At 51.6% G+C, this 12,264-nt stretch overlaps 1 long non-coding RNA gene across 1 annotated transcript; it reads right to left on the bottom strand.

Moving 5' to 3' along the window:
* Positions 1 to 1,065: 1,065 nt before the first annotated feature.
* On the bottom strand, positions 1,066 to 4,463 carry LOC125362299. Its single transcript, XR_007213053.1, has 2 exons — positions 3,524 to 4,463; positions 1,066 to 3,153 (listed from the first exon to the last, which is right to left on the bottom strand). It is a non-coding gene; the product is annotated as an uncharacterized LOC125362299 (long non-coding RNA).
* Between the last annotated feature and the right edge of the window lie 7,801 nt (positions 4,464 to 12,264).

Genomic DNA, 12,264 nt, shown 5'->3' with positions numbered 1-12,264 from the left:
TCTTCTGATTATGAGGAGAAACCTGTCTGAGGCAAAGAAAGATTGGCACACAGCACAGCCTCCTCAATCCACTTGATAACTCAATTACTTCAGCTTCTTTTACTCCAGGATTTATTTTCATTTCACTTTTTTTTAATTCTGCTTTTGTAAAAGCAGTACTGAGGTGGATATTTGATCTTCATTGTTTTTTCATCTTTATTTTTGTGGACATAGCTTGTTAGGATAACTTTACAATGGTAGATTCCATATTTAAATTTGTAGCTTTCATTTGCTTATTTTTGCATATGCAGGCAATGTTTTTCATCGGTAGTAAGGATTTCATAGTTTAGCTTATTCCCCAATGGAGGGATGACATTTATCTTTTCTGCCTTTACTTATCGAATTCACCAAGGAGCTGTTTGTTCTCTCTGCATTCTAGGCCACACTGCCAAGCTGGTTATGACTCAGATGATGTGATCTGAAAAAAGTCTACAGAAAAAAAAGGTTTCCCCTCCCTCATCAACACAACGCCCACCCTCTAAGACGTTCAAGCTGCAACTAGCACAATTCTTAATTAACCACTTTATGTAGTTTACAAAACAAATACAAACTTAAAACAATTAAAAAAATAATCATACCTTTACATCTTGTTTTGCCCAACATACAAAAGGAAAAATTATCCTACTCTGGGGGGGGGGGGGAGAACTTGAGCTTCCACACAAAACTGAAAATAGAATCTTACTTGATAATATAAAAGCTACCATCAGAAGAAATCCCTTCAGGATCATTAAGCCACTTCCTTTGATCTGAGGTTCCTATAGTAGTATTAAGTTACATTAAATACCTGAAAAAAATTCCAAAAGAGAACCACACTCCCATCTATAATTCAAACTTTTGACAAATCATTCCAGTGGGCTAAACCAACCCCCATCCAACACTTTCCTCCCACAAGCCATACACACGAAAAGTTAATGCACTCCAACACCTAATGCAATCTTCCCCAGTCACCCAGTTCATAAACTAGGGGAATATATAAACCTTACGATTGGGAGTCACTTGCCAACTTGGAAGCTGAGATTTCTTTAGTTTTCCATTCTAAGTACTTAAGCTTTCTGGTATGAGTATCTGAAATCATAAACTAAACAATTACCTAAACCCAACCCCCCACTCCCAAACAGGCCTTGGCCAACTACTTGCCAAAATTTCTCCCTCCCCTTTAGGAGTATTTTAAGTCACTTGGTATGTGGAAACTTAACTTCAATATTTGGCCTAGTCAAGCGCTCCTGAAGTTCTCCTGAGATGACTGAGTAAAGCTGCACTGTGCTTTTCCAGCTTCAACTGGGAAAACTCTTCCAAGGAAGGTAAGAGGCAGCTCCAATCCCTGAAGGTGTTCGTGCCAACAGCACAGCAGCACTCGCCTTCTCTAACCCACTTTTGTCAACAGTACTATAGCATCTGTGGAAAGTCTTAGAAAAAACATTTTCTCCCCCACCCTCTCTTCCCTGTTAAGACCATCCCCCAAATAATTCAAGTAAAAAGAGCATGGTGACAGGGTTAAGCACTTAAAAAAGGGGGAGGGAAGAATAACTACCAGCCATTTCTCCAATGGACCAGGCTCCTCCAGAGCGGCTGGTGCTCTAGTTTAAAGAAACTGTAAACCTGCGGTGTTCCCATTATCCTGATACTGGATTGTTCTTTTTTTTCTTTTACCTCCAGTCATCTGCCTTTAGGATTCTACAGACCTAAGGGGAAAAGAACTCAAAACATATTTGCCCCCCCATCCCCCCCAACAAAAATAACTTTCCACCAAGTTATACACCCAGACTCCTTATTTACAAAATTACGGGGGGAAGAGAACAGATTATCCACAAAGTTATGTTATAACCCCCAACTAAAAAACTGCTTACAAATCTGTTCAAGTTCTGTTGGTTCTATGAGATTCACGGTTTCCCTCAAATTTGTTTAAAAAGACAAAAACTTGCCATTCTACCATTCCTCCAGGCTTGGCAGTCTGCCCTCAAAAGCTTCAGACAAGATGTATGAGAATAGAAGCCTGAAAAAGAAAAACCTACGACACCCGGACATCGGCCTAACCCATATAAAACCCTTTTCAAGTACACAACTCCCCCATTACATTACGAAAGCAAACAAGTTACCACACCAGTTACAGACACATGGCCGACCTCAAGGGGTATCTTGACAGCACCACACGCTCTCGGTAGCCTTGCACACTCATGCTGGTCTAGGATCCACTATCTATTCTCCACAACGTGCCTCCTCCGGGTAGTTGACAGGCCAAGCCTCCAGCTAGCTTCACCAAATCGCACTGGCTCCTCCTTCCTGGCATGCTTTCCTAGCTTCACCACCAGATCGTCAGGGCTCGCTCCTTCTTCCTACACCAAACCGCACTGGCTCCTTCACCACGAACTGCAGCTGGCTCCTCAGTCCTAGCGTCAAACACTGGTTCCTGGACTCCTGTCTGCGGCTCCTGTCTTCCTAGGTTCACTGAATCCACTTGAGTAGACCTGGGTCAGCTGTTACTGCTAGTCCTCGAGATTTTAAAAACCACCTGGGCTCAAAGTCCAATGCAAAACTGCCGATTACTCAGATCTTGAGATTTACTTGCTATGAAAGTCCTTCTTCCAAAGTAAAGCTAATGAGCTTAAGGCCTTTTAAATTCTTCTAGCTCTTCCAAACGCATTCTGCCTTAAATTACTTCAGTCCTTTTAGCAACTTTTTGACGTCTAACTGCCTTTTGGTTTCAAATATTCTTCTAAAGAGGCTTAAAACTGGTTTAATAAGGCATTAGCCTCCTTAGGCCTTATAAACTGCCCCATTAAAAGTTAAAACTGACGGAACTTTTAAATTGCTATTACTCCTTTTCAGTTTAATTTTATCAAACTCTGACTTTAAATTTTCTCATTTTTGCCTATCTTGAAAGCTTGCATAAGGTATGTTTAGCTTGTTTCATCTGAAATACCTCGCCTTGACAGCCCTTTCCAATCATGTTCTATCTTCTAGTTTTCTTCTGCCTGCTTACTTGTTCTAGGTTTCTTTCTTCTTCCTATCTTGTGGATTAAAATTACCTCAGTTGTTTTCCTAGGTTTCTTCCTATTTTGTAGATTTAAGAAACCTTGTCTTCTAAGGCTGTTTCTTCTAAAGACTTTTTAAAATCTTCCTAACGCTGTCTTCTACAGACTTCTTTAAAAAAATCTTCTGGTTTTCCTAACGCTGTCTTCTACAGACTTTTTTAAAAATCTTCTCTCCTAACGCTGTGTCTTCTACAGAATTTTTGACTTTTTAAAAAAAATCTTCTAGTTTTCCTAAAGCTGTCTTCTACAGACTTTTTTTAATAATCTCTCCTAACGCTGTGTCTTCTACAGAATTTTTGACTTCTTTTTTAAAAAAATCTTCTAGTTTTCCTAAAGCTGTCTTCTACAGACTTTTTTAATAATCTTCTCTCCTAACGCTGTGTCTTCTACAGAATTTTTGACTTCTTTTTTAAAAAAATCTTCTAGTTTTCCTAAAGCTGTCTTCTACAGACTTTTTAAAATCTTCTACTTTCCTAACGCTGTGTCTTCTAGACTTCTTTTTTAAAAATCTTCTAGTTTTCCTATCTTCTCTAGGTCTTTTCTTCACCTTCTGTCTTCAACTTTTCCACTTCAATTTTCTAATCTTCTCCATTTTTTACCCTACCACACCCAACTCATCTTCTGTCTTAGCTTCCTAAAGGCATCTTCAGATTATTAGCTAGGCTTCAAATGACGCAGCGTTTTTTCCGCCATGAACGGAAGGCGCTTTTAACCACCTGCCACCTTTTTATCCTTCTTATCTACAGCTACGAATAAATTACTCCCTACAAGCCGTACTTTTTAAAGCTACGTTTAAGCCTTCCAGATCATCTTGGTTTTAGTCTTCCTCTAAGCCTTCCAGATCATCTTGGTTTTAGTCTTCCTCTAACGAGGGACTTTAAGGCCCCCTTTCCAATTATTGAGAGACATTTACATGGACCCGGGGGGATCACCTTCCACTTAGCCTCCGCCGGATACAACTTTTTTTTTTTCTCCTCACGGCTTTCCTCACACTACACTCTTTACTTTCAAAAGCCATCTTTTCCATTAAAATCCTTTTTAGTTTTAGTAAAACTAAGAATTTTTAACACCTAGCGACTCCTTAGCTATTTAGGTTCGTTAAGAGCTACGTTTATTTCTCTTTTTAAGTGGAGACTTATCTGCGGCTGCCTTCCCGTCGCCTCGCCTCGCCTCGCCTCGCCTCGCCTGTCCTGGCCTCGCCTGTCCTGCTGCGCTGCGCGGGCTGCCTGAATGCCTGCCGCCCCGGCCGGGCGCGGCCTATTTATACACCGCGGACGACTCACCGCCGCCAGCCGCGTCACCCTCCGCCGGCTTTGTGATGGAGGAAAAATAGTCCCCCACCCACCCCGGAAGAGGCTAAAAATAAGACCATGACTTCACGAAACTTGGATTTTTAACATTCCTACTGATGCCAACTGATAACCCAGGAGCGCTTAGACTTCCTAGCAAATGGTGTAAGCTGAGGTCACCTAGGCCAGAAAAAGACAAACTAAAGACCAGACGCAGCCGGCCGTAGGAACGTGGCTGGAAGCAGGGGTAGGCGCCTGCCACGTGTGACTGGGATGCGCCGAGGGGATTGTTGGGGGGCCTGGGGTTCAGGCCGGGAGACACCGAATGGAGGGCGTCCCCACCCCCACCCCATCACCCCGGGGCCTTTAGAGAGAGGCCGCAGCGTTAACGTGTGGTCGGACCCGGCTCTCAGCCCCCCCCCGCCCCCACCCGGCCGGTGCTGAGCACCCTACCCTCCCAGGCCAGATCACCACGGACACGGAGCAGCGGCCGCGGGGTCTTCCCTAACCCCCCCCCACCGACCCGCCCAGGCGTCGCCCTCAAGGACGCCGCCACCTTGGGCAGCCACTTGGGGAGCAGGCGTGGCGGCCGCAGCCCGGCGGCTCCCGCTCACCCCCTCAGTCGCCCCTGAAAACACAGGCCTTCCGCGGCCCCGAGAGCGGCCTCCGGGCCCGGGCGGGGGCGGGGGGGAGGGGGGGCTCTCGGTGGTTGTTTTTTTTTAACCCAGCGGCCGAGCCCCACCCCCACCCGGTCCCGGAGCCCCGGCGAACTTCCGGGAGGGGGCGGGGCAGCGAGGACGACGGGGACAAAGGCTGGGGGAGGGGCGCGGCGCGCACGCGCACTGCCTCCCCCGCCCGCCGCGCAGGGATACGCGGGGAGCCGTGAGCCGCCCGCCTGCCCGGGTGAAGCGCCGGCTCGAGGGCGGGAGCCGCCGGTTCTAACCGGCTCCAGCCGGTCCTGACCGCCTTCCAAGCGCGATGGCGGTTGCCGCAGCGCCTCCGTGCGCAGGCGCGCGCCGCGGCTCGGCGGGCCGTGGTGGTGGTGGCGGGGGAGGGGAGCGGCTGGGATGGGGAGGGGCTCTGTTGGGCCGGGGCTCCGCCCTCGGGGTGCGGGTCTCTCCCTCCGGGGTGTGGGGGGGGGGGGTTTGGGGGACCTACGCCTCACCTGCTCCGTCCTGTGACCCGGGCCCCCCCCCCTCAGTCCCCAGGGCGGGGGGGTGGGGCGGGCAGCGCCCCACAGGAATGTTCCCGAAGGAACAGTGAGGCTTTCAGGCCGCACACGCGCCCCTCCCCCCCCCGCCCCTCCAGTGCTCTGCCTCCGTGCTCAACGTTCAGTTCCTGGCTCGCTTCCCGTTCCTTTCTCCCGCCCTGGGCCTTGAACTCGGGGCCTGGGCACTGTCCCTGGCGAGCACGCGGCCACTGGAGCCACTCCCGGCTTTTTCCGTGTCTGTGGTGCTGAGGAATCGAACCCCGGGCTTCGGTGCATGCTGGGCCAGCGCTCTACCGCCAGGCCGCATTCCCAGCCCAGGGGCCTCACCACAGGTGCCTGTCAATCACCCCACCGCAGAGCTGCACCCCACCACACCACCACCACCCCAGCACTTTATTTTCTTTTTACTCGGTGGTGGGGTTTGAACTCTGGGCCTGGGTGCCGTGCCCGAGCTCTTCCCGCTTTCTGGTGGTTACTTGGAGATGAAATGCCTCACAGACTTGCCTGCCCCGGCTGGCTTTCAACTTTGATCCCCCAGATCTCGGCCTCCTGAGTAGCTGGGATTACAGGCGTGAGCCACCGGCGTCCACCCCCCACTTAAAACAGTGGCCGGTTCTCAAAAATGGCTCCAGTTTGCCTCAGAATTACGATCCTCAGCCTCTAGGGTGGGTAGGATTATAAGCATATGCGGGAGCCAACAAGTCTGTCTGACAGATTTTTCTGTGGGGGTGGGGGTGGGGGTGGTACTGGGGTTTAAACTCAGGAGCCTGTTCTTGTTAAGCAGGCGCTCTGCCACTTGAACCTTGCCCCCAGCCCCTTTTTGCTTTTATTATTTTTCAGGTAGGTGGGGCACTCATCCGCGGGTGGACTGGTCCTGCATCCTTCCATCTGTGCTGTCCTCCCACACAGCTAGGATGACAGACGTGTACCGACACCCAGATTTTACTGGTTGAGATGGATTCTCTGGAATGCGTTTGCCTGGGCCAGCCTCAAACGCTGGTCGTCCTCGCCTCCACTAGGATTTCTTCTAGGAGCCGCCCTGCCCAGCTGCAATACTTTAAACAAGATAGCTTGGCACACGTACTGAAGTGCCAGACTTTGAAGTCAGGCCCCATTTTACCAGCGAACCCCACTTTACCACGCGAACCTGAGATAAGCAGGCCCTGTGAGCAGACCCAGGACAAGCCCATTAGGGCCCAGTCGGTCTAGAACTCTCACCGCTGGGAATGCTTAACTCTGACTACCCCTAGAATCGAACCCTGAGCCAATCAGATTTGTACCTGTGTCCTAATCTTGCTTGCTTGAACACCTGATTGTTGTAACTTTGTTCTTTGCCTTTATAAGCCCTGGGCAATCGCAGCTCGGGGCTCCCTCCTAACCTCCGCTGTGTCGGTGGGTAGGACGAGGCCCGAGTTGCAGCTCGCTTGAATAAAGCTTTGCCTTGCTTTTGCATTTCGGAATGTCTGAGTCTCGGTGGTCTTCTCGGTGGTGGTTTCGCGACTTGGCACAACAGTACAAGACCCTGAGACTGACCCCCAACACGGCAAAAGTACACACTACTCAACGTAAAAGGGCCATGTCCTCAGTGAGATTAATAATATACTGGATGATGGGCCCTTTTCTCAACTCTTGGAACGAAGGATCCTTTAAGGTAACCCCCATTTTTTCAAGGCTCCTCTTGTTTTTTTCTCCTGGTGGTGGGCCTCTGTGCTCCTGTTTAGCTCATAGTGTGCCCCTGTCTGGTCCTCCGCTCCTGAGGTCGTGAGTGTCAGAGGACACTCTGTTTTAGCTAGTCATCTCCGACTAAAAATAGAAGGCCCTCAGTTCTGGGTTCTGGCAGTCACCTTACTGACAAATCCTCCCAGTGACCTCGGGCCGGAACCCGGTCACTTCTCGGGGACCATTTCCTAATGTGCGCGCAGCGGATGCGATCACAGAACCAGTAACGCTGAGTCTGTAAAATACAGTAAACCAAGGACTGGGGAAAGAACATGGAGGATTCCAGGCTTCCTGGCTGTGCTCCAGGAAGTGTGGCTCTGAAGCAGCAAAAATGGAGCCTCAGTGTTCCAGGCCTGCGGTCACCGGTCACCGCGGGTGCAGCTCTGCCCCCTGACTCACACCAGGCCAGAAACCCCCAGGCAAGGCCAGGATCCGACCCACCCCGCACGAGGGAGGTGAGTCACAACTTAGCCACCACAGGCCTCTGCGACTTCCGGGTCTGGGGACACTGAATTACAATCCCAGAAGTCTCTAGAAAACAACTTGCTTATTTTCTAAAGACTTGCCGTTTGCAGTTCCCAGCCCCCTCTCCCAGCTGCGCATCTCCCCAGAGCTGATTTCTGGAACAGTCTTTTGATTCCGGGAACAATGTGAGTCTCAGAGGCTGTGGCAAGAACTTGGGCTCCTCCCACGGCAGGAAAAAACCAGCGATGCTGCAGAGCTCTGCAGAGCTCTCCGTTCTGGGGAAGAGAGAGCTTTGTTTCCTGGGGGATTTTAGACAGCTAGAAATGAACTCTGGAACAAGTGTAAAATCGGCCATTAAAACCCACCGGACACACCCTTTGCCCTGCAGAGAACTAAGGGTAATTCCAGCAAAACCAGTCACCGAAACTAGAAACGGCTGCGCCTTTGCTGTTCCCTAAAGCAAAATGGAGACGTGCCCTTCCCCCACCTCTCACAGACACTGCGGCCACCTGGGCAGAAAATCAAACTCAGGGGCAACAGATTCTCTCCCTGTGTGTGTGTGTACGTGTGTGTACACATGCATCTGTACTTTGGCTTGAACTCAGAGTCTGGACACTGTCCCTCAGCTTTTTCCACTCAGGCTGGTGCTCTACCACTGGAGCCACAGCTCCACTAAGCAGCTTGGTGGTGGTTTAATAGGAATCTCAAGGACTTTCCTTCCTGGACCGGCCTTAACCATGAGCCTCAGATCTCAGCCTCCTGAGAAGCTAGGATTACAGGCGTGAGCCACGGCACCCAGCTTCTTCCTGAGACATGGGAGAACCTTCTAGGTTTATCTCTAAACTCCTAGGAAGCACAAAGAGAGAGGAGAGATTGAGGGAGCAAGGAAGAGAGAGAAAGAATATAATCTACCTATATCAGATACATGCTGGAAAATGTCATAAGACCCATTAATATACACTAATAAAAAGAGCTGATGCCACGGACTCACACCTGTAATCCTAACTGCTCAGGAGGCTGAGATCTGAGGACCGTGGTTCAAGGACAGCCCTGGCAGGAAAGCCTGGGAGACTCTTATCTCCAATTCATCACCAAAAAAGATAGAAGTGGAACTATGGCTCTAGTGGCGGAACACCTGCCTTAGCCTTTAGCACAGAAGCTCAAGAACAGTGCCCAGGCCCTGAGTTCAAGCCCCAGGACAAGAAAAACAAAACCAAATAAAGGAGATTCTAGGGGTTGTGGGTAGGAGACTGGCTGCATCACGGTTCAGACAGAAGAGTTTGTTTGGCAGAGCCAAATGAGTCATGAGGTAGAGTAGGGTGGAGCGTGCTGCAGCCTGAGCTGAAGGTGGAAAGCAATTAGATAGGACCAGGGAGGAAGTGTGGCTGTGGTGTAGGAGGAAGCGACCTCAGAGGATGAGGAAGTGACTTTCGAGCCTGGGGGACCGCCCATTGCCCCCCAGGTGTGCAGTGACCAGTTACCTGAGGTTACAGGTGCTGGGCAGGGGCTTCTGGGGGTGGGGGCTGTGCTAGGGAGGGAGCGAAGGGAAGTGCCCGTGTGTGGTTTCACATGGAGAGAGAAGGGGCCATTTTCCCCACACAGACCTAACAGATTCCACCTTGGACAGGATCTTCTTTTAAGGAAGAGAATAAAGGAGAGAATGTGCAAAAATATCAATTTGCTATACTGGGAGAGCTCCAAGCTACTAGTTCTCTAAAGTCATTTATTGGCTACATAATGCACTGGGCTCTGGGCCCTGAATTCTGCTGTGGATCTTTCTGGAAAGCCTGCCTGTGGAAGCCAGCTAGCACTATAGGGAATGTGGGAGGGAGACGAACAACAAAGAGCAAGACAGAATTCTCCAGAGAAGCTGTTCTGCTGAACAACTCTGCAAGGAGCTGGGCACCGGTGGCTCACGCCTGGAATCCCAGCTACTCAGGAGGCTGAGATCTGAGGATCTAGGTTCAAAGCCAGCCCAGGCAGGAAAGTCCTGTGACACTCTTTATCTCCATTTAACTCCCAAAGAGCCAGAAGGGGACCTGTGGCTCAAATGGTAGAGTGCTAACCTTGAGCAAAAAGGCTAAGGGACAGCAAGTCCCTTCCTTAGCTCCAGCCTAGACTTTGTGGCTTCTAGCTTTTCATGTCCCAGGGTCCCCCCTCCATCTGGCATCTCCCTTCGGGCCAGCTGCTCTGAGATGGAAGCCTTCTCCCCTTGTTGAAGTCTCCCTGGTGTCTGTGTGGTCACGTTTACCCAGAGTGTAGCTTTGTTTTCGTCACGCGCCTGGCTCTCTGTGCGGAGCACCTGGCGCCCTCCGGCAGCCCTGCGAGGGAGGCTGCGGTACGGGGTACTCAGACCCTGGGAAAGAGCCGGAAACCCCTGAGGGACATTACTCCTCTGGTCACCGCGGCCCAACACACAGCAGGGGCTCCAGACGTGTGTGTGCTAACCAAATAAGCTGGACAAGTACCTGAGATTTAAGACCAACGACCAGGACACAGTGGTCTATAGGAAAGAATTCAAACAAGATGCAAAATATAATGAAAATGGGGTCGGGGGGGGGACTCCCCCATCCCTCCAAGAGTCCACCACGCCGAGACAGTCTCAAGCAAAAAGATGGCTTTATTGGAGGAGTAAAAAGCGAACTGACTGGCCAGGGCCGCAGCCCAGACTAGGGAGCGGGGACCGCCACCCCGGGCCAGGCTCGAGGCCAGGTTATAAAGGCAAACACCACGTGGTCAAGCTTATCACACGCAGGTGGCCAATGGGGTTACAATCTGTCCCATAGTATCTGTGTGAGCCAGCCTATCATTCCAGTTAGAATTGGTGCACGGATTCGGCGGGGCTCACAGGATGCAGGCGGATTCACCCACTCACAGGAGGGCACAGGTTAACCTTGAACTTCCACACCTCAGGTGGTCAAGCAGTTTACACAGTCCTATCACAGCGAAGGGGAACTTCCCTGGATAGGGCGGGGGAGATCTTAGTGAAGATGGAGCAGGCTTCTGCTCTCTTTAATCTGAGATGGAGTCCATCTGACACCCCTCAACAGCCAATGATGGCGCTGGCCAGATCTGACCTCCGTATTACAAAAATAATAGAAAAAAAATATGGGAAGGTAACGATAGCACTGCACGAGAGCAGCCGTCTAGCAAGGCTCCAGAGGCTGCAGGGTTGGCCTGGGGTTTTACCCAGTCATCGTGAGGTGTGGACTGGCCTTTGTTTTGGTTGAAACTGGATGGACAGGTTGATAGATGGGTGGGCTTTAAGTACCAGTTCCACATCTGTGCATGGCTCGTGTAGAGATTGCATAGTCTTGAACCCAGGCACCATAGGAGAAGAGGTCACAGTAGCTCGTTGTTCTGCTGCCCTGAGTCCTCGGTGGTCAGGAGTTGGCGCCAGCGGGTCTGTTCCCAGCCACGCCACCCGCAATCTTATTAGCACTTTGGTTTGTTTTAATTTTGTTTTTTGGTGCTGGTCCTGGGGCTTGAACTCAAGGCCTGGGTGCTGTCCCTGAGCTTTTGTGTTCAAGGCTAGAGCTCTACCACCTTGAACCGCAGCTCCACTTGCAGTTTTCTGGTAGTTGACTGGAGATAAAAAGTCTTATGGACTTTCCTTGCCCAGGCTGCCCTTGAACCAAGATCCTCAGCCCTCAGCCTCCGGAGTAGCTGGGGTTACATGTGAGAGTCCCCCCGGCCCCTGGCTCAGGATCAGAACCTTCAGGGCTGTGGAGGAGGGGGTCATGGGGGCCCGGGGGCGTCTTCAGGGGGCAGGTCTGTGGGTGGGCCTGTGTGGTAGCTAGTCGCCTGGGTGGGCCCCCTCATTGCCTGGTAACCAGGAGCTTGGAGTGCCCGCCCACCCCTCAATCCTCGGGGATTACAGGGGTGCTGGGCCTGCGGTGCCCACACACAGACGGTGCACAATGAGCTCGCTCCCGTGGGAGGTTTTCAGCAGCTTGTTCTGTGGCTGAGAAAGTAGTGGGGGTGTCAGGGAGAAAGAACACGAAGCTAGGAGACCACGCAGGCCAGCCACGCCCACAGGGACCCCGCAGCAGGACGGCAGGCCGGGAACCGCTCTCCTCTCTCAAGAGCTTCCCCAAAGGGCCTGCAGCCCCCCGAGTCCGGACGGGGTCCCGCGAGGCTCGGGGTGAGCTATCACCCATACAGGAAGCCCAGCCCGGCCCAGGCCTCGCGGTCACTCGTGGGGTGTGAGTCACTGGGAGAGGTGCGTGGGCAGTCCCGGGTGGGGCCTCAGGCTAGCCACCTCTGGGCCAGCCTGCTGACTGGAGTTTCTGGAATAGTCTGAGGGAACCTCCAGGCTGCTAAGCGGGTGGCGTCCTCGTTCTGGTTTCCCTGACGTGTGCAGTCACCTGGTCCTGGGCGGATGTTTGCGTGGGTGCAGCACGACGCTTGTTAACATGCCACACCTCGCAGCCGCGGCGTGCCCACGCTTCCTCCCGCACACCTGTGGCCACACACCACGCGGGGCGTCCCGGCCCCTAGCCTGGGGGGT

This window comes from Perognathus longimembris, chromosome 13 (assembly GCF_023159225.1).
Source record: "Perognathus longimembris pacificus isolate PPM17 chromosome 13, ASM2315922v1, whole genome shotgun sequence".
Classification (NCBI taxonomy): domain Eukaryota; kingdom Metazoa; phylum Chordata; class Mammalia; order Rodentia; family Heteromyidae; genus Perognathus; species Perognathus longimembris.
Note: the sequence above shows the minus strand (reverse complement) of the source record. Positions and strands in the feature narration are given on the sequence as shown.